The sequence below is a fragment of the Hipposideros armiger genome, unplaced genomic scaffold (genome assembly GCF_001890085.2).
Source record: "Hipposideros armiger isolate ML-2016 unplaced genomic scaffold, ASM189008v1 scaffold_14, whole genome shotgun sequence".
Taxonomy (NCBI): domain Eukaryota; kingdom Metazoa; phylum Chordata; class Mammalia; order Chiroptera; family Hipposideridae; genus Hipposideros; species Hipposideros armiger.
In genome coordinates this window covers 5,748,812-5,768,883 of record NW_017731364.1, presented here as the reverse complement: position 1 = coordinate 5,768,883, position 20,072 = coordinate 5,748,812, and the positions used below count along the sequence as shown (strand labels likewise).

Genomic DNA, 20,072 nt, shown 5'->3' with positions numbered 1-20,072 from the left:
TGGAGGGCAGTGTCACTGGCCCTCATATGTGGGATCCGAACCAGGGCCCTCTGGCGTCCCAAGCCAGCTCTTAACCATCGCGCCACTCGGCCGGCCCTCATGTATTATTGTCTTATTCAGTCTTCAAATACCCATACAAGATCAACATTAAGATAACCCACCTCAAACACTTCCAACTGACTGGAGTAGCAGCTGGGGCCAGAGTAGGGAGGTGGCCGCTGCAGAAGCCCACCATGAGTTGCAGGCAGTCCAGGGCTCCCGTCCAGGGCTGGTTCCACTGGACCCAGTTACCACCATTTGCCAGAGGAGGACAGCAAGACTCATTCAGCAGAGGGATTTACCCTCAATCACACCATCGGCTTTGGAGCAAAACCAGGCCTTTCACACCCAGGCCTCTGAACGCGTGCTTCAAAGCTCTCACAGCCCCACAGCAGAAAGAAATTAAGTTAGAAAAATGGAGCATAATCAGAATAAGCCCAGCAAAGCAATGAGTTTCCTGAGAGCTAGTGGTCTTCAAGGACATTAGAATCCTCAAAGCCATTCCACTGAAATGAGAGAAAGGCCTAATTTCAAACTTGCTGAGGAATGGAGTATTAGGAGGCCAGCATTAGACCTGTGGGCAGTGCAATCATACAGAACAAAAGACAGCCCCCACCCACAAGACCCAGGAAACCGAAGCATCTCCTTGCAGGGGGAGATACAAGCCATAGTGGCTTCTACTACAGCAAGTGATGTCTGACTTTCCAGATTTCTAAGCTTGGCAGAAAGGCAAAGCTCTCCACCTTGGCCCTGGGGCAATTTCTCACATACTTGCCAGCTTCCCTCCATGCACAAATGAAACTGGCCTCCCTTTTCTATAGTCAACTTCTCTTTCAATATTTTTTTTTCCTTCTTTTCCATGAAGAGAACAAGCAGCTTTGCTAAAGAACCGCTGTGAAATGATTGAAGTTCCCATGCAAACAAACCATTAGCAGAGTTCAAATGCAATTTAAATTACCAGTTGTTAAAGCGCTCCTCAATTTCGTGGTAAGTTTCCAAGGAGAATTACATGCTATATACTATTTAATTGGTTGTTTTCTATTTTTTAACATCCATTTATCCCCCCCACCACCCTTATATTTCAGAAGTGTCTATAAAAGCTTCTCTTTAAAAAATTATACATTGTTGAATAGATTAAATCTAAAGATTGAAAAGTATCAGAGAACCAGCTGCAGGACTACGCAGCTCAGCAGAAATTGATGGTTTTGACACCATCAAACATGAAGCATTTTAAAATCTTAGAGGAGTCACCTCATAGTGCCATCACTCTTTACAGATGAAGACCCTGAGGCTCCAAGAAGGAAAGGAGGGGTTGACTCAAAGTCCTCTCACTGGTCAGTGACAGATTCAAGATGACAACCATGGACCCTAATGCCCAACCCTGTGCCTCCTCTTCCCAACAGCACATGGTTGGAGGAGATGATGGGAAATAACAAATTTCCATCTATAATTTTATTTTAAAGAAAATATGAGGGCCGGCCGAGTGGCTCACTTGGTTAAGAGTTGGTTTAAGAACACGAGCTCTGAGCAACAGGGCCACCGGTTCAATTCCCACATGGGCCAGTGACACTGCGCCCGAGCTGAGCTGTCGCTGAGCTGCCAACAGGTGGCAGGACGGCTCAGCTAAAAAATAAAAAATAATAAATGAATAAAAAATAAAAATAAAAAAGCCATGTCAAGTCTGGTAGAAGGGGTGGAGACGCAAACCAGGCTACTCCCAAACCTCCGCGTGGTAGCTGAAAATAGAAAGGGATAACTCAGCAGTGGAGGTTCCCCCTGGAGGTGCAAAGGACCCTAGCCCCACTCCAAGGACCCCACCATGGAGTACTGCTGACAGGAAGAGGAGTCCCCACAATATCTCACTGTGAAAAAGTGGGAATTCCAACAATCCAGGTGGGACGAGAGGCTGCAGGAAACCCAGATGTCTTCTTAAACAGCCCGTGCACAGACTCACTCACTCACAGGCATTCACATGGGGTCCCAGCAAAGGGATGGTGACTCGGGGGTCATCAGAGGCATATGGGGAGCAGACTGAGGTGTGTAGCTTCGAGGCCAGGGCTAGAAAAAAGTTGCCATTTTCTCTGTGTGGGGTCCTTCTCCTAGGCAGCCAGCTGTTATCTTTAATGTGTTGCGCCTGCCCCTACTTTTAACGCCAAATCTGACTCTGATTGGTCTGGTGAGCTCCGAGGCTCTGCCACCCAACTCCACCAATGAAGGAGGCACTTTCTCAGTGAGCAACCAGCCCCACTTTCATTGTATTCTTTCTTGGGAAACTATCAGAGTCTACAGGCCTGAGGTGGGCAATGACTAGCCTTGATATGCTTTGAGACTTTTGCTGAGTAGCTCCAGGCTCGGCACTGGCACCAAACCAGAATCTACATTAATCTGGAGAACACTACTCTTTCCACCCCAGTGACTCCTTGAGATGCTGCCTCACCCAACTCACGTACTGCATGAGGAATTATCAGAGACTGAACTTTAAGAGAACTGGAAGGTGTGTCCTAGCATTTTGCGGAGCTACCCCAGGACTAGTAGTGGTGACAGCTGTCCTCAGTGGCAGCATGGCCTCTCACACATGCCTCCAGCTTTAGCACAGGCAGCAAAAAACTGTGGATCACTTTGTAGCTCCTACCAAGTAGTCCCCAGGTGGTCACAGGCAGAGGCTGGCCTGGGCCTGCACAAGGGCCCCTCCCAAAAGGCTCAACCACAGCCGAGCACTGCCCAATTAGCCCCACAAGTGGCATACATAAAGGACAGTCTCATCAGGCACCAGACCTTGCTGAGGCAAATCCCACTCACTGGGGTAAGCCCCCACACAGCACCCCATAAGCTGTGGACATGGCCAGACCCCACAGCCAATCAGCCTGAGGGTCGACCCCATCCACTGATTTGACAACAGCAATCAAGGCTCAACTGTAACAGGAGGGCACACAGAACCCACACTAGGGACACTCCTGAAGCACCCCGAGCAGGTGAACCGGGAGACTGTGCCACTGGGCCCCCACGGGTCATTCACTACGTAAGGCCACCTAACCAAGACTGGGAGTAATAGCAGATCTACCTCATACATATAAACAAAAACAGAGAGGCAGCCAAAAAAAGGAAACAATGAAATACATCCCAAATAAAAGAACAGGCGAAAACTGCAGAAAAGGAACTAAACAAAATGGAGGCAAGCAATCAACCAGAGCTCAAAACAGTGGTTATAAGGATGCTCAAAAAACTCAGTGAGAACTTCAACAAGAGATAGCAAGCATAAAAAAGGTCATAGAAACCATAAAAAAGAACCAGTCAAAAGTGAAGAATGCAATAACTGAAAGGAAGAATGCACTAGAAGGAATCACCAGCAGACTAGATGAAGCAGAGGATCAAATAAACAATTTGAAAGACAAGGTAACAGAAAACACCGAATCAGAACAGCAAAAAGGAAAAAGAATTTAAAAAATGGTAATAGATTAACAGACCTCTGGAACAACATCAAGCACAACAACATTCACATCATAGGGGTAGCAGAAGGAGAAGAGAGAAAGCAATGGATTGAGACCCTGCTTGAAAAAATAATGACTGAAAACTTTTCTAACCTGGTGAAGGAAATAGACACACAAGCCCTAGAAGCACAGAGAGTCCCAAACAAGAAGAACCCAAACAGGCCCACATTAAGACAAAGGTAAAGACAAAGAGAGGATCCTAAAAGCAGCAAGAGAAAGGCAACTAGTAACTTACAAGGAAGCACCCATAAGACTGGCAGCTGATCTCTCAACAGAAACTTGGCAGGCCAGAGGGATTGGCAGGAAATATTCAATGTGATGAACAGTACAATGAAAAGCAAGGATCTACAACCAAGACTACTCTACCCAGCAAAGCTATCATTTCAAAGCAAAGGACTGATAAAGAGCTTCCCAGAAAAGAAAATGCTAAATGAGTTCATCACCACCAAAACAGTTTTAGACGTACTTTGCTAAGAAAAAAGAAAAAAAAAGAAAAAAAAATCCAAATTATCAATGATATTGGGTCGTCAGGAAAGCCATAACGCATTTTTGCATTGAAAAAGATAAAAAAATGCGTCATGACTTTTCTGACGACACAATATAATGGCAATAGCTATATGTCTATCAAGAATTACTTTCAATGTAAATGGATTAAATGTTCCAATCAAAAGACATAGGAGGGCTGAATGGATAAGAAAAGAGAACCCTTAAAGATGCTACCTACCAGAGAATCACTTCAGATTGAAAGACACACACACAGACAGAAAGTAAAGAGATGGAAAACGATATTTCATGAAAATGGAAACAAACAACAACAAAAAGCTAGAGTAGCCATACCTATACCAGACAAAATAGACTTCATAACAAGAAACCAAAAAGGACCCAGTAATCCCACTTCTGGGTATTTATCTGAAGAAATCCAAAACCCTACTTTAAGGGGACATGTGCATCCTTATGTTCATTGCAGCATTATTTACAATGACCCAGAAGTAGAGGCAGCCTGGGCGTCTGTCAATGGATGAATGAATAAAGAGCAGGTGGTACATATATACAGTGGAATATTGCTTGGCCATGGAAGGGAATGGGTTCTTGCCATCTGCAGCAGCATGGATGGACCTGGAGGCTTTTGTGCTGAGTGGAGTGTCAGACAGAGGAAGACAGATGCAATGTGATTTTGCTTATATGTATAATCTAAAGAACAAAACAAACAAGCAAACAAATAACAAACGAACTCATAGATACACAGAACATTTTGATGGTTGCCATCAAAATGTGTTGGGGCTTGGAGGTGTGGGCAAAAAAAGGGGAAGGCATTAAGAAGTACAAATTGGTTGTTACAAAGCAAACATGGGGATGTAGGATATAGCATAAGGAATACAGTCAATAATATTGTAATAACTATGTATGGTTTCAGATGGGTATTAGATTTCCTGGGGTGATATATGCGAGGGGGTTGGGGAGCAGGGTGAAAAAGGTGAAGGGATTAAGAAGTACAAATTGGTAGTTACAAAATAGTCATGAAGATATAAAATAAAGCACAGAGAATATAGTCAATAATATAGTAATAATTATGTGTAGTGCCAGATGGGTACTAGACTAGTCAGGGAGATCATTTCTTAAATTATATAAATGTCAAACCACAATGCTGTACCCCTGAAATTAATATAAAATAATACTGAATGTTGGGCCGGCCAAGTGGCTCAGTTGGTTAAGAGCTCGCTCAAGAGTTTGAGCTCTGAGCAACAGCGGTTCAAGTCCAGCCCGAGCTGAGCAGCCGCTGAGCTGCCAACAGGTAGCAGGATGGCTCAGCTAAAAAAATAAATAAATAAATAATAATAATAATAATAATAATAATAATATGGAATGTCAACTATAACTGAAAAATTAAAAAGGGAGAGAAAAGGTGAAGGGCAATAAGAGGTCCAAGTCTCCAGGTATAAAACAAATAAGCCATGGGGATGTAATGTACAGTGTGGGGAATATAGTCAATAATATTGTGATAGTGTATTATGGTGTCAGATGGTTACTGGACATACCATGGTGATCACCTGTTTAGGTCTATAAATGTTGAACAATTATGATGTACCCTGAAACTCATGTAACATTGTATGTTAGCTGTATTTTAATAAAAATCTTTAAAAAATAAAAAATAAATGGCCTTCAAACCCAGTTTATGAACCACACAGCAGTAAAATCCCAATTTAATGTCCAAAACCTCATTTAAACTTTCCATCAACCCTATGAGAAAGATTGCCCAACTGTCTGTTGAGGAAACTAAGGGTCAGGGAGGTTAGGCAAGGTTTGAAGCTGGGAAACAGTAAAGCCAGGACTTGAACCCTGGTCTTTGAAATCAAGCTCCATGACACACGATTTACTAATGTGCACTTACAACTATACTGTGGATAGCTATTCTGCTAGAGGCAGAAATATACCTAAAAAAACTCTTCTGTTATTTTTCACATTTCAGGTAGATATGAAATAAAAAAACAACAAAGGCTGAACAAACTTTCAAAGTAAAAAACTGTTGACATTAGAAGCAGATAGACCCTTCTTGAATTCTGCCTTGCTGTTATGTTCCTAAGTGAAATTAAAAGCTCAGAGCTCTGGCACTAAGCAGACCTCTGCTGGGTATGTGGGAAGCCCGACTGAGAAAGGTTAGCAATGAGCTGACATCAGGCCAATTCAAAAACCATTCAAATGGCTGGGCTCATGATCAAAAAAATTGCAGGTAACCCTAGTATGAGCTTCAGCACACCGCTCTGGCGCAACTGTTAGCTGACAGGATGTCATGTGCCCTGCATTCAGAGGTACATAAAAAATGCATTTGCTAGCACCTCCTGTCCTTAGTAAGGCACAGTGTATGGACCCAGCAGGTGTAGGTACTCAGGTAGACATGCCTCGAGCTCTCCAAGAGCTCACAGCCTCACTGGGGACATGCTTGAGTACACAGAACAGAATGAAAAGTGTGCAAAGCACAAGTACATGCAATGCCATTTTGAAGACCTGGAAAAGCTCTGCAGATAACTTCTAAACTAAGCTTGAATACCCAAGAGGATTTCCACGTATGAGGAGTAGGAAAGAGGCCCAGGGAACACGATGTCCTAAGGCTTTGAGGATGAGCTCAGGGTGTTCTCGGGGAGAGTGACTAATCCGGTGAGGCCAGTGGCAGAGGACATGGAGGGATGCGGTGGGACATTGAGGCTGGAAAGGAATGCTGCGGCTGGAATATGGAGGACCTTGTGTGCCAGGCTAAAACACTTGGATCTTGAGGCTCATGGGTACTGCATTTTGGGCAATGACTCAGGCAAAAGTTAAATGGTAGAGCTATCCTTTTATGAACCAAATCCCCTTCCGTGGTCAGCTTCCAAACATAGCAAGGGTGTCAGTGTCTAAAGGAGAGCTTCCCCTGAAGGGGCCTATCCACAGGGAAGTCAGAAGATTAGGTGGCTCTCAGAGTTGTCCCAAACCCACACCTTCGTGGACCCTTTCCTTTAGTCTGGAACTCTCACCCATGGAAGACCCTGTCATGTTCCAAGTAGAGTTTCCACTCTACCTTCAGGAAAACGCCCGCGCAGCCCAACCTGGTAAATCAGAAGAACACAGGCTGAACACAGGCTATAGCTGCTTTCCTGTCACTGAAGTAGCAGGAGGCAGAGGCCTATCCAACACACACTGCGTGTGCCCAAAGCGCCATATCTCTGAACTCCCACCAGGCCTGGCACCATGTGACTGGAGCCTTCAACTAGTAATGAGCCTGCACTGGTGACACCAGTTAAGTTGTATGGAATCCCTTCCCTTAAAAGAAACTTTGTAGCAAGTCCCATATGTCAAAGACACAAGCAAGATGTGCTTCCCTTTCTGCCCTTAAGGAGCTCCCAGTCTAGAAGGAGAGAAAAGACATCAACACAGTGGAAGACGGCAAGTGCCTTAGAAGCGCAGATAACAATACAAATCCTCATAACAACCCTATGACTCGGTATGATTGTTTATACCCATTTGACACATGAAGAAACTCGGGCTCAATCAGGTTAACTGACCTGACAGATCACACAGCTCCGAGGTATCACAGCCAAGATCTCATGCTCATAAGCACCAGAGTTTACTCTAGTGCCTCACAGCCCATTGTGGTGTGAGTTAGCAGAAGAGAGAACAGAGAAATCACTTTGGTGTGCAGGAGTGTGGCTGGCGGGGAGTGTGGTGATGGGGAGATGGTCAGGAATTACTTCATTCAGAAAGTGTTACATGTGCAGAAGTTTATAAAGAGGGCCAGGAGGTCTACGGATGCAGATGACAGCAGAACTCTCAGGCTAAAGGAGCAGCATGCAGCATGACCTAAAGCATGAAGGTGAGAAAACGCAGGGCTCGTGTGGAGAATGGCAGGGAGCGTGGCTGACTTACAGATGAGTAAGAGGGAGCATCAAGGAAGTTCACAGTGGGCACGTATTGTCATCTGGTTATGATGAGCCCTGGGTCCAAGAGGCAGGAGCTTTTACTTAATGTCAAAGATACTAGGAAAAGGTTTTCAACGACAAAATAAATAAACTTACAGTCAGGGACACACACAGATGAATATTCTAGGAAAATAATAAATGTGTCAAAGCAGAACTGTGGCATGGTTTCCACTTTACATGGGATTCTGGGCTCCAGGACTAAGGCCATGTAACCTTTCAGGACCTGGGACCAAATCAGGAATAGTGGGCCTTCAGGTCATTTCAGGTCAAAGTACAGAGGAACACTGTTCCCTGGCAATGACTTTGGGAGTTAGGACTTCCATACCTATTTTGTAGATCCTGACTTTCTTGAGAAGTGTCCCTACAGCTCATTAAATGAATTCCAGGCCTCAGCTGGAGCCTAAGGACTCTCACTTGGTGAGCAGAGCATAGGAAACAGGATGGGAGTCATGGAATCAGAAAATCTGCACTTGATACTTGGATTCTCCTCAAATTGACTACGGAATCCTGGGTAAGTCACTTCCCATTAACGAAAGCAGTTAACATTTGCGAAATAGAAACAATCATACTGATACAGCTCGGTTCTTGTGAGAATTAACGATTAACTTGTGAGGTTAAATATAAGAATGTGTGTTTCTACACACAGACTGACATGTTTAGAATAGGTGTTCCCCCCTGAAAGCCACTGTGTTGATATTGACAGGGGTAGTACAAAAACTGCCCAGTCCTGCAGGTGAAGTATCTAAATCTGGAGTTGTCAACAATTTTTCCCCCTGTTGAAAATTGAGCTGTATTCCCCAGGCAAGCCATTACATCTTTTTGTGCCAAATTGTTTTCATCTTTTAAATGACCCAGTAATCCCACTTTGGGCAATATACATAAGGGAATAATCCAAAAGGAAAAAAAAAAGACGGCAATTTATTCAGAGATGTTATTCATAGTGCTATTTCTAGCTCTTTATATATCCCTCTATTATAGCACTTATCTCACTGTGCTGTAATTATCCACTCCCCTTCCAAACGCCTCCAAATTATCTCTGAATCAATCCCCAGCACCTAGCACAATGCCTGGCATACAGTAAGAACTCAATAAATGTTTGGTGACTAAATGAATGGGTGATATGAAAGAAATTTTAAAAGACATTCAAATGAGTAAAAAAACAAGACATTGTTTTTAAGAGATGACGTTAAAGAGTCTTAAAAGAAAAAGCCTGATAACTATAGACTGCAAACTATTTGAAGAGGAGTGAATGAAGAAGCCTCAAGAGTGAATTTCATAGGACTTGGTTTATTATCTCTGAGAACCTCCAGGCTTAGGCTGAGTGAAGTACAAGATCACCATGAGGTCACATATGAGGTCACTTTGGCCTGGTGACTACAGCACCAGGCTCTGTCAGGAATCTTGGATTCCCACTACCTTAAATTGACTAAACCACCTGACTTCTCTGAGACCAGGTCCTCTACTGAAAAATGGAGCATTAAAGGAAAGCTGAGCCCCTTAAAAGTAGTTACAGGGAGGAGGCAAGGGCCAGCAAGCTCGTGTGAATGAAAGCACCATGCAAATGAAAAGGTGGACTGGAAAGTGCCTTTGGACCAGGGTCCTCAAACCAAGGTGGGGCTTTGAAGCCCCAGCTCTTCTGGGCTCCCACTACAGCTTCCAGACCCATCTTACAGGGTAGTGGGTTAAGGCTCCTCACCAAAGTTTCCCGGAGGCTGGAATCTCTGCAAGAGCAGACGATACATCAAGGAAAACACTATGTTAAATATGGCCCATAAAGTCAACATCACTCTGAATGTTCCATATTCTTGATGGGAAAGAATGCTTTAGACAAATACCCAGGGAGAGCAAAGGAAATGGCATGTTCTGCAGGGCTTATTTTGGGGCATTCCAGCAGCTCTCAGCCAGGAAGTTAGAGGCAGGAAGCCACTGCCCTCCGCTCCTTAGCCAGAAGCTCAAGGTTAGAAACCAAAGTGGGCAGCACACAGACTCCTTAGTCTGGTTCAGCTGCAAGTCTGTGCATATGTTTTCACCTCCATCAGGGTCTCCCAGATACCCGGCCACTGAGCTTGACACTTCTCTGAAGGAAATTGCACTTATCCTGTAGACAATCTCTACAGAACATATCATGAACCCATCACATCTTTCTGGACCCACTTCTACCACCGTAATGAAAGTAACTGCCACCTCCCACGTGGATGATCACAAGAGTCTCCTACTAACCTCCTTCTTGCTTCTACTCTTGCTCCCTCCTTGCAATCTATTTCCCCCCATAGCGGCCACAATGATGCTGGTAAAACATAACTCAGATGCTTCCCATCACACCTAGACTCGGGTCCAAGACCCTGCTCTAGCTCACTAACACCTACCAGCCCCCCTCCCACTCTCCTCAGGCCTCTCCCCCTGCAGCCCACCCCCTCCTAGCACTCTGGGCTCCTTCTGTTCCTCAAACACAAACCCATTCCCACCCCACAGCCCTTGCATCGACCATGCCCTCTGCCCACAGTGCTCTTCCCTCTGACTTTTACATGGCTGGCTCCTTGTCATTCAGATCTCAGCTTAAACAGTCACCTCCCAGCGCTCTTCCTCCACTCACTCTGTCAGAGCACCCTATGTGAATCTTCCTAAGTGTTACTTATCCTTCTCTACTGTTTACTTGTTCATTTATTGGCTGCCCCCTCCACACGCCCCTACCAGAATGTAAGCTCCAAGGGATCATTGTTTCCTGTGTCTTTTTCTTCCCTCTAAACCCAGTGCTGGATCAGCGCCCAGAACAGTACAAGGCACACAAGTGGGAATCCAATAAAGATTTAATAAAATTAGATGAATACATGCCGCAGATGAAAGAAACCTCACAGACTGCTGAAGGGCAAGTGCCCAGTGCTGTGGCTAACACCCTGGGCTTCGGAGTCAGACACGGATCACTAACGCTGGCACTCAGGAGCTGTAGGAGTCTGGGCAAGTTTTCCCCCTTCTCTACCCCTTCCTTTTCTCAGGTAAAATGAGTCTAACAGCACCTGCAATGGGGGAGCACTGGGGGAATTGAAAGAGATAAATCATGTAGAGCGCCTTGGGCTCAGCACAGAAGAAATGTTCACTGTCATCGACAACAACCCCACCTTCCAGGTGAGAAAACCAAGACTCAGAAGGAGGATGCATCGCCGCCCAAGCTCAACACTGAGTGAGCAGCAGAGCCAAGTCAGAAACTCTCCTCTTCAGTCTCTGTCCGCTGCTCCACAGACCAGCTGTGCCTAATTACAAAAATTCCTGGTATCATGTCACTGATTTATATATTTTGCTTTGTTCCACAAAAGATCTTAAGTACCTAGCAAAAGATGCACATAGGTCATGACTTTTGTAAGAGTGAAAAAATTGGGGAGGGGGGAAGGAAAAATAAGGTGAAGGAAAGGAGTTACAAAAAATAAGAGCTGTAAGTCTCATGCCATGTGCTCGAGGTGGGCTTCAAATGTGGCCCTGAGGTTCTCAAAGGCCAATAGAAAACAGGAAAATACCTACGTACAGTCCTGTGGAACACTTGGTCACTGAAATGTCACAGCAACGTGTGAGGAGGTATCACTATCCAGTTAAGAATCACCCTGGCTTTTCACACTCTTGTCAGCTAAAATCCAGCATCTGCTTATTCCCAATCACATGCTCTCTGAAGTCATAGTACTGGGTTCAAACCCCAGCTCCTACTAACAGTGTGACTTTAGGAAATTTACTTAACCCTTTGAAGCCTCAGGTTCTTCCTCTATAAAAAGGAGGCTAAAAAAAAAAAAAAAACAGTACTCGTACCTAAATGGGTTTTAAAAAAGAAGAAGAAGTATATGCATGCAAGGAAATGTTATTCAGCCTTAAAAAGGACGGAAATTCTGACATATGCTACATCATAGATAAAACTTGAGGACATTATGCTAAGTGAAATACGGCAGTCAGAAAAGGATCAACTTATGCGAGATACCTAGATTAGTCAAACTCATACATAAAGAAGGTAGTGACTGTATTTAACAGTACTGAGCTGTACACTTAAAATGGTTAAAATGTTAAATGCTATATTATGTGTACTTTACCAAAATTTAAAAAAAAAATTGTTTTAATTGTATGTACACATGGGTAGCTATAGTAGTGACTCTGTGATTTAGGCCAAGTACTTACTTAGCCCCACGCTTGGCACTGGGAAGCAATCAATTCATATCCGTTCTCCTTATTAACAGGAATAGTGTTTGTTCACATTGATACTACCAACCCTACTCTCTCAGTGCCCCTGTCCATCAGCACCACAGCAGGAAAACATCCCAAGCCTTCAAGCTTCAAGGCAGCCTCTTCCCACCTGGTGAGCAGGGCCCCCAATCACAATCCCCCCCACCCCCACCCCCAGCCACAGGCCATGGAGGAGGAGACAGGTTGCATGCAGGTACTGAGAAGATCTGGTCATGACCCGCCTCCCCAGGACTTCAGAGCAACTTACACAGCTTCTCCCCCTCCCTTCAACACTGACAGGAGCAAACGTAAGGTCTCAGAGCACTTTCTCTGCCCTGTTAAAATCTGTCACCTAATGTCACTGGCATCAAAGTGCTTCCCCAAAACACATCTCCATTGTCTCCTCTGCACTGGAGGAAAGGGCCCCAAGGTGATCAGAAACTGAACTGACCACAAAGAGTTATTCATTATGGCATCTGGTGGACTGTGACGGGGTAGTGAGCCTCTTGGTCTCTCTCAGATGCTGCCACAGCATCAAAGAAGGCAAGACAGAGAGAGGGAGAGAGAGAGGGAGAGAGAGAAAGAGAGAGAGAGAGAGAGAGAGAGAGAGAGAGAGAGAGAGAGAGTTTAAAATCTATTCGGAATCAGAGCTCACCTTTGAATGGGAGGGGATAATAGTTCAGAATTCTTGCAGCTTCAAAAATAGGGATAGAGGCTTAGCTGAAAAGCCCTGCTCAGTTTCTTTCAAGGACTGTGCAAAATTTCCACTGCCACGGATGAAACTGAAATAAAGGGCTCTGCTAGTCAGTTCTGCCTTTTGGACAAGCTATCATCCCCTTTCAGAAAAGAAAAAGGTATAGGCAGCAAAGCAGATCAGAAGGTAGCAGTTCACATTCAAACAACATTCACATGACCAAAAGCAAGGAAAAAGGCAAGTAAGTAAAAAAAAAAAAAAAAAAGGGGGGGGGAGTGGGGGGGTGGGAGGAAATTTTTAAAAAACAACAAATTCAGGCATCTAAACCCTTGCAACACGAGAGAGACCTGAACTGGGAGGACGTGGCTCTAGTTCTCAGTTTCTCACCAATTGGAACTGTAAGTGTGGGCAATAGAAGCATCTCTGAGTCCCAGTCTCTTCATCTGCACAATGGGAACAGTCTTTGCCTTTGCCTGAAGGGGCAGCTTAAGTGTAGTGGAAGGAGGACTGAACCGAGAGTGAGAAGATCTGTGTTCTAATCCCACCTAATTAGCCACATACCTGCGGGGCAAGTTACCTGTGCCTTCCGGGCCTCTACTGCCCATGACCATGCTGTAAAATGAGACAGATCAACTGAATAATCTCTTCCCAACACTGTCAACCCATCAAATCTACACAAGGTCCTGCACATCAGGTGTTTATTCCAGACTGTATGCTGTGCAAATGCTGTATCACAACAACTGATGTACTCTTAAGACCAACCATAACTGTTTCTCAAGCTAAAACTATCCCTACCTAACCTAGGCATCCCTAAACATCCTTTCTGGCTTATTGCTTTAGCCTTAGCAATCAGACAGACAACACTCCAAAATTATCTTCCTACCCAACTCAAGCTAGGCCTCAGGTGGGAGGAAATATCTCTCTAATTCCTTTATACACAAATAGAATTTTCCCTCAGGCAGAATCTATCTCCAAATCCCACGGTTAGGAGTATTCTCCTGGGAAAGCAGCTGTCCAGACCCCAAATTAAAGCAGTCAGAGCTCCCAGGAACAAGTCCCATCACCGGGCAAGCGAACCAGCTGTCAGGGCTGGCAGCTCAGGGTCTGAGAGCAGAAATGCCATTCGCCCCGGCAATAATGATGTACTCACGCGGCATCAGGCCCCACAGGCAGCTGGCCCTCCGGTGGCTCTCACTCCCTCTCACAACCCTGAGTCCCACTGCAAGGAGGTGATCCAGAGGCCAGAGGGGAACAGCACTGAGATAGTCTCTCCTCAGCTTCCAGAACAAGGGGCAGGAATGGAGGGGTGGGGGGAGGGGAGCAACTTTGTTTCTGGAAACAGGAATTCAAATCCTGCTTCTCCTAAGCCCTGAGTCACCTCCTTCTCTTCCAATAGATCAGTGTGGTGGGTAAACATTTCCATAAATGGGAAAGCAGGCTAGAGGATGTCAGAAAAATCACCCTTCTCTTCTCTGGCACTTGAAGAACATGCCCCACTTACAACAGAATTCCTTACTCGGAGTAAATGTTTAACCCCAAAAGAAGTGGAGTCTAAACTGTTCCACAGGCGGTCCTGTTACAAGAAAATCCTCCCCCACCCGAACAAGGAAGTGACTGGTTTGAAAGGCTGTGCTTTCACCTTAGGAATGGGGCCATCTAGAATGCAACTACATTTAGGAAGCTTAGGAAGCCAATCTATTAATTCAGGGTACAGGGAGCAATTTGGGGGAATTCACCTGAAGAGGTCACCAAGGATCAAGTATGTAGTTCTTTTCATGGCAGATGAGTCCTAAAATAATCCCCACCCTCAGACCCCAGTCCCTGACTCCCTTGGGCTGAAAGTCCTCCTGGGAACTCAGTTTTGCACGAGTTCTTCATAGGACAGGCATCGGACAGGAAGACCCAGAATAAAACCAGACTTTCAAGGGAACCGTGGTGGGGAAGGGTAGGAAGGTGGAATGCCCAGTTTAATTTGTAAGATTAATTCCAATCCGAAGTTCCAGAGTAGTGTTCAATAAGTGGGATCAGTGAAGTTGGTCAGGAATGAATCTGTTCTAAAGGACTCCAGGCTGAATTAGAGGACAAGAAAGGGGAGTGAGTTGAGACACTAGGGATACTGGTGGTGCAGGGAAAGACAGGTCTGCTCTGAGAAGGGAATCTATATCATGGCTTCCCAGTGGTTCTATTTGTTAGCACGATCTTGTTCTACTCTTGGCTATAAGGGCTTTTATAGGTCAGAAGTGACATTTTTCAGACTCATTGCCCACTTCCTGGCTTTTGGGCTTGAACCATGAGACTGCTTGTTCTAATCCCCAGGGAGTCTTCTAGCAATAAGCAGAAGGGAGCAAAGGGACCCAAGCCCTGAGCCTACATCAGTCACTCCTTAAGATTTTGGACAAATCAGTTTTCCTTTCGTAGCTTATATTGTCTCATCTATAAATAGGGTAAATATTCCAAAATTGTCCAACTATGTGATCTAAAGCAGCTTCTACTTGGTCTAGACAAATAGTCATAACACATTTATTTTGATTACTTGGCTTTGTAAGCACGCCACAATACCTGAAATATTGCAAAGATTACTTACTTATTTATTGTATGTCTAATACATGAACACAAATATAGGTGACTATTAAATGAGGTAAGGAAACAGGACTAGAGAACCTTCCACCACATGCCAGAACCAGAGCTCAGGACCCAATTCTTGCTACCGCAGTGCTCCCAAGATGTCCCAGAGGCCGGCCTGAAGAGGGACGGCCCATCTGTAACTGAGAAGACTAACGTGCCATCACACCTAGTGCTTCTGTAGAAAGGTTGTCATCCTGTTAGGAGCTCGCAGTCCCTTCCGATATTGCAAGAGGAACATTTCATCAGAGGAAACAGATATTGCATGAAAAATAGATACCCAGGGATGGCCTGGGGGCTCTGAAGACCAAGGAGGGAGCTACAGGGGTAGGGATGAAAACCAGAGTGATAAAGTCTGTACTACCCTCTATTCTGCAAGTAGCATTCGGAGATCAGTTTCCACATCCACAAAGGGACTCTGCATTCCTTAATGTGTGTGTGCCTCTCTTCCTCTTGACCACTGAGAACCACTGGCTCTGGGATCTCAAGGAGAAAAGACCATAGAGGCCATTGAGCCCATGCTCACCCCCATGAATGAACCCTCCATTGAATCCCTGAGGTCTCCAAAGAGGTGGAGATCATTATCTCCTGCAGCTGCAAATTTCATCTTTCCAACAGAAAGTTCTTCCTTATATGGAAACAAACTCTGGCTCCCTGGCCTTCTATCTCCTGCTCCCCATTCGGCCTCTGAGAACCATACAAACAACCTATGTCTGTCTCATTGGTTTGGAATTTTTGTAGGTGAACACGGATATAAAAATGAAGCTATCCAAGATCTCATCCCTCAGTTACTCTGGCTAGTTCGCAACCATATCACACTGCTAGCTCCTAATGAGTTTGTGGCCAACTTAAAACCCATCCTTTTTGGGTTTTCCAATAAGTGTTTCTGCTAAGCAACCTGTTCTGCCTATGCAATGCTGGCCTTGTGGATTCACAAGACGTATCCCATTAAATCCCAGTCATGAGAAATGGGAGAAGTTAGGCCTTCCAGACCAGTTCTCCATCCACCTCTAGCCCGTCGCCCATGCCACATTCAAAGATGCACATCCCATTCCCAGCTCCCCACTCCTGCTGGACCTAAAACTGTCTCCAGGAGACAAGGCTGTTCCAAGGAACATGAAGAGAGAGAGCTCTGTAAGAAAAGAGGGCCTTGTCAACAGGAGTGCTCTCAGCAGCCTTCAGGCAGGACAGCAGGGCCACTCTGCTGATCACAGGGCTGTGAGCTCGTGATCCCTGACAACTCCAGCACCATTCTGGACCTTGGTGTCCTTACAAAAAGTAGGGGAAAATGTTCTTTTCTGCCACAGTTCTGATGGCACTATTTGGATTCACGGTAAATGTTTTACGATTTAGTACATGCTTCCCCAGGTAGTCTCATTTCATCCCTACTGGCAATTTCCCCTGGAGGTGGATATATCTTATATCCAAGATAGTCCTAGGCAAACTGAGGCTCAGAGAGGTTAAGTATATTCCCAAGGTCACAGCAAGAATAAATAGTTTAGAAAAAAACAACAAAAAAATGTGGTTTAGGAGTTAGACTACTCGAGATTCCAGGGGCAATTCTTCTAGCTGCATGACCTCTGGATAACTGTTTAACTTTTCTAAACCTTAGTTTCTACACTTGAAAATTAGAGATTAAAATAGCCCCTCTGCCTACCTCTCAGAGCAGTTACGAGGATCAAATGAGATAATATGAGTGAAAGCCCTCTGGAAAACGGCGAAGGCAGTACAAAAGTGTAAGGGATCATTGTGTGATTACTTGTAAATGACTGTGCATTCCATTACAAATTCAGAAAACAGTGAGGTCATTCTCAAGACAAAGAAACATTATGGCTCTGGGAATTAAAGAGTAATAATTTGATGCTCCACAGGGTTATGTCTATATACCGCTCACTCTTGCAGTTGAAGGTCAGCAGTGACTGTCAAATTTTCAACCGCATATGTTTACAGCAATGCTCAAGACCAACTCTCCCTTTTCAGCTACAAGCAAATGCCAGGCCAAAAGGAGGGAACAGAGATGGAAGCTTGGAAGGCCCCCTGAGATTCTCAGTTCCGAAAACGTGACCTGCAATGTTTTCCTTGGAGAAGTTGTTAGAAACACAGGCTCCAGTCTCTCTGTAATCTGCCCATGGGGAAATAAACATACAGTAAGGAGCTATTTACCAGAGAGCACTAAGGAAGCTCCCAAACATGAATTAGGAAGGGTACAGGATATTTCAAGTTGCAGATACCAAAGAGATAGAAATTCCAACTCATTAAACCTCCCAGGCCAGCTCACAGAAACTCAACCTCAAATCCGGGCACTCCAGGCCCACATACATACCAGAGGTCCTGATGCAGGTGCCCTGGGAGCTAGAGGCACCCAAAGAGCTCGGGGATACAGGCGCTGGTCTGCCTTCCTTCAGACCTCTCCCAACACGCTAGTCCTCAGGATTCTCTTCAATTTCTGCAAAGATCCAAGTCATCGATGTCATTTACGGAGGGGCCAGGCCTTCCCCAGAAATCCATTCCCAAGATGGATGAGCACACAGCTCAGTGATGATTATGTTCCGCTTTGCATTTTGTCACCTGCTTCCTGGTGCTTAACATTGGAGAGAAGCGCTACATTAATACGTGACACACATGTGTGGGCGCCCACTAGGAGTGTGTGCCCGAATCCCCAGGGACACTACAGGAAAGGGCAGGGACACACAGACAACTTCAAGGTGCAAGGAGCTCACAAGCATAGAAGAGAGACACTGACCACAATACAGGACAAGGTGTGGCCCACTCCACAAGTTCAGACTTCAGTAGGGTCCCCCCTCCATGGGAGGGATGGACTTCCAGGCTAGATGTTAAAAGAGGGTGGGTCTCGGATTTGGAAAGATGACGGAGCAGAGGCACTCCAGGCAAAAGGCAAGATTTCAGCCCAGATAACGAGGAGCTATGTCCAAAGAGCGGCAAGCTTAGAGGCAGGCAGAAGGGTGCAGACAAAGGCAACTTAGAAAAGTCAACTGTAATTTGTTGCAGGCTAAAGGTAATTGGATTCTATTTCTAAAAACGGCATTTTTGTGAGGAGAAGCTCTAATCACACCATGGATCAGATTTTTTAAAATAGTCTCTTTGGCTGTCAATAATAAGAATAGTAACAGTAATGCTATAATTTAATGAGTGTTTCCTCTGAGCACTGTACTAAGCAGGTTGCATACATTGTCCCATTTAATGCCATCCACAGCCCTGTGAGCTGGGCAGCCTCCTCCCAAGTACCAATGCGGAAATGAGGGCTGAAAGAAAAAGTAAACTGTGCCAATCCCAGAGATAGTAAGTGGAAGAGGCCAGGATTAACTAACTCACAGTACAAGCAGCCCCCCTGCAAGTCTAGACTGTCCTCCCCAATTCCCAACCTTCTTTCCAATTGCCCCGATACCCCCATCCCATTTCTTTGAGATGAAATCGTCGTCACGTAACTGTCACACATGATAATCACATAACTGTCTCCAAAAATACTTGACAGAAGTCATCTGTTTCTGTCTCCTCACGAGTCCCTCGAAGTCAGGAACCTCACCTGTGCTCTCGGCACTGTGTACGCAGTGGATACTCAGCAATCACATGTATTCAGGTAGACAATGTCTTTGATGATTGGGCCAGGGAGATAACACACTACAGACTGTCATTTCCACTCCCTTCCGCACAGAAAGGAGACTAATCTCAGTAAGGTTCCCAAGGTCCAAAGAGGAGACGGAGCCAAGCTGAAACACACAGGTCAAGGATCGTGCACACAGGGCAGCCTGAAGCTTCTGCAGCTGCTCAGAGGCTGCCTGACCCTTCAATCTGTAGCCAGATGCTCCCGAGACCTCAGAGGGAGATGGGCAGAATGCCCACTTCCCTGAAAAAGGAAAAAAGCTCCCGGAACCCTCATAACTGTGACTTGTCCCTTAGTAAAAGGATAGACTGGGCTAACAGTGGTTTTCAAACTTTTTTTCCCCCTCCTAACAGCAGAACCTTTCCTTTACACAAAACACTTTGCAGATGCTCAGCTTGTAATTTAAGTTATACCAAGGCTGCTCAGGCTGGGTCCAGAGCTCCCTTTCCCCCTACTCTCTCACCACTGGTCACCTCCCCCACCCAGCACCTCAACCCCAAGGCCACTCCTGGAGCTTCCCAGGCTCAGAGGAGCACAGCTTTCTGAGGGCTTCCTAGAACCTTCCAGCTCAGATTCCTGTAACCTCCAAGGTCTGAGATGTACCTGCTCTGCATTTTTACCAGTAAGACATGCAATATATGGTGTAGCACGGAAGAAAAAGTTCTCAAACTAGAAAACTTAGATTATAATCTAAGGTTATAATTTAATTATAATATATTATAATTATAATAATACAGGTCCTTAGATTTAGGCCCTATATTCTTATAAGCAAGTTATTTAAATCTTGCTAAGCCTCAGTTGTCTCTTCTGTAAAATGGGAAATAATACTGCTATCTACCAAATTAGGTTTTATGAGAATTAACTAACTTAATATGCAAAGTAGTTCATCAAAATGCTACAATAAATACTGTGTTATGATCACCCTATCTATAAATTTATTGACGCTCACAGATGGAAAA

At 45.0% G+C, this 20,072-nt stretch overlaps 1 protein-coding gene across 3 annotated transcripts in view; it reads right to left on the bottom strand.

The window, feature by feature from the left end:
• The window catches only part of LPP (LIM domain containing preferred translocation partner in lipoma), a 663,248-nt gene that overhangs the window by 591,606 nt on the left and 51,570 nt on the right, over window positions 1–20,072 (bottom strand). For 2 of the 3 annotated variants that reach the window (XM_019623578.1, XM_019623569.1), the window contains exon 2: window positions 17,815–17,937. The exons of the other annotated variant lie outside the window; for it this stretch is intronic. The gene's annotated coding sequence lies outside the window, so the exon portion shown is untranslated. The remainder of the gene's footprint in view (window positions 1–17,814; window positions 17,938–20,072) is intronic. 3 annotated transcript variants of the gene reach the window in all.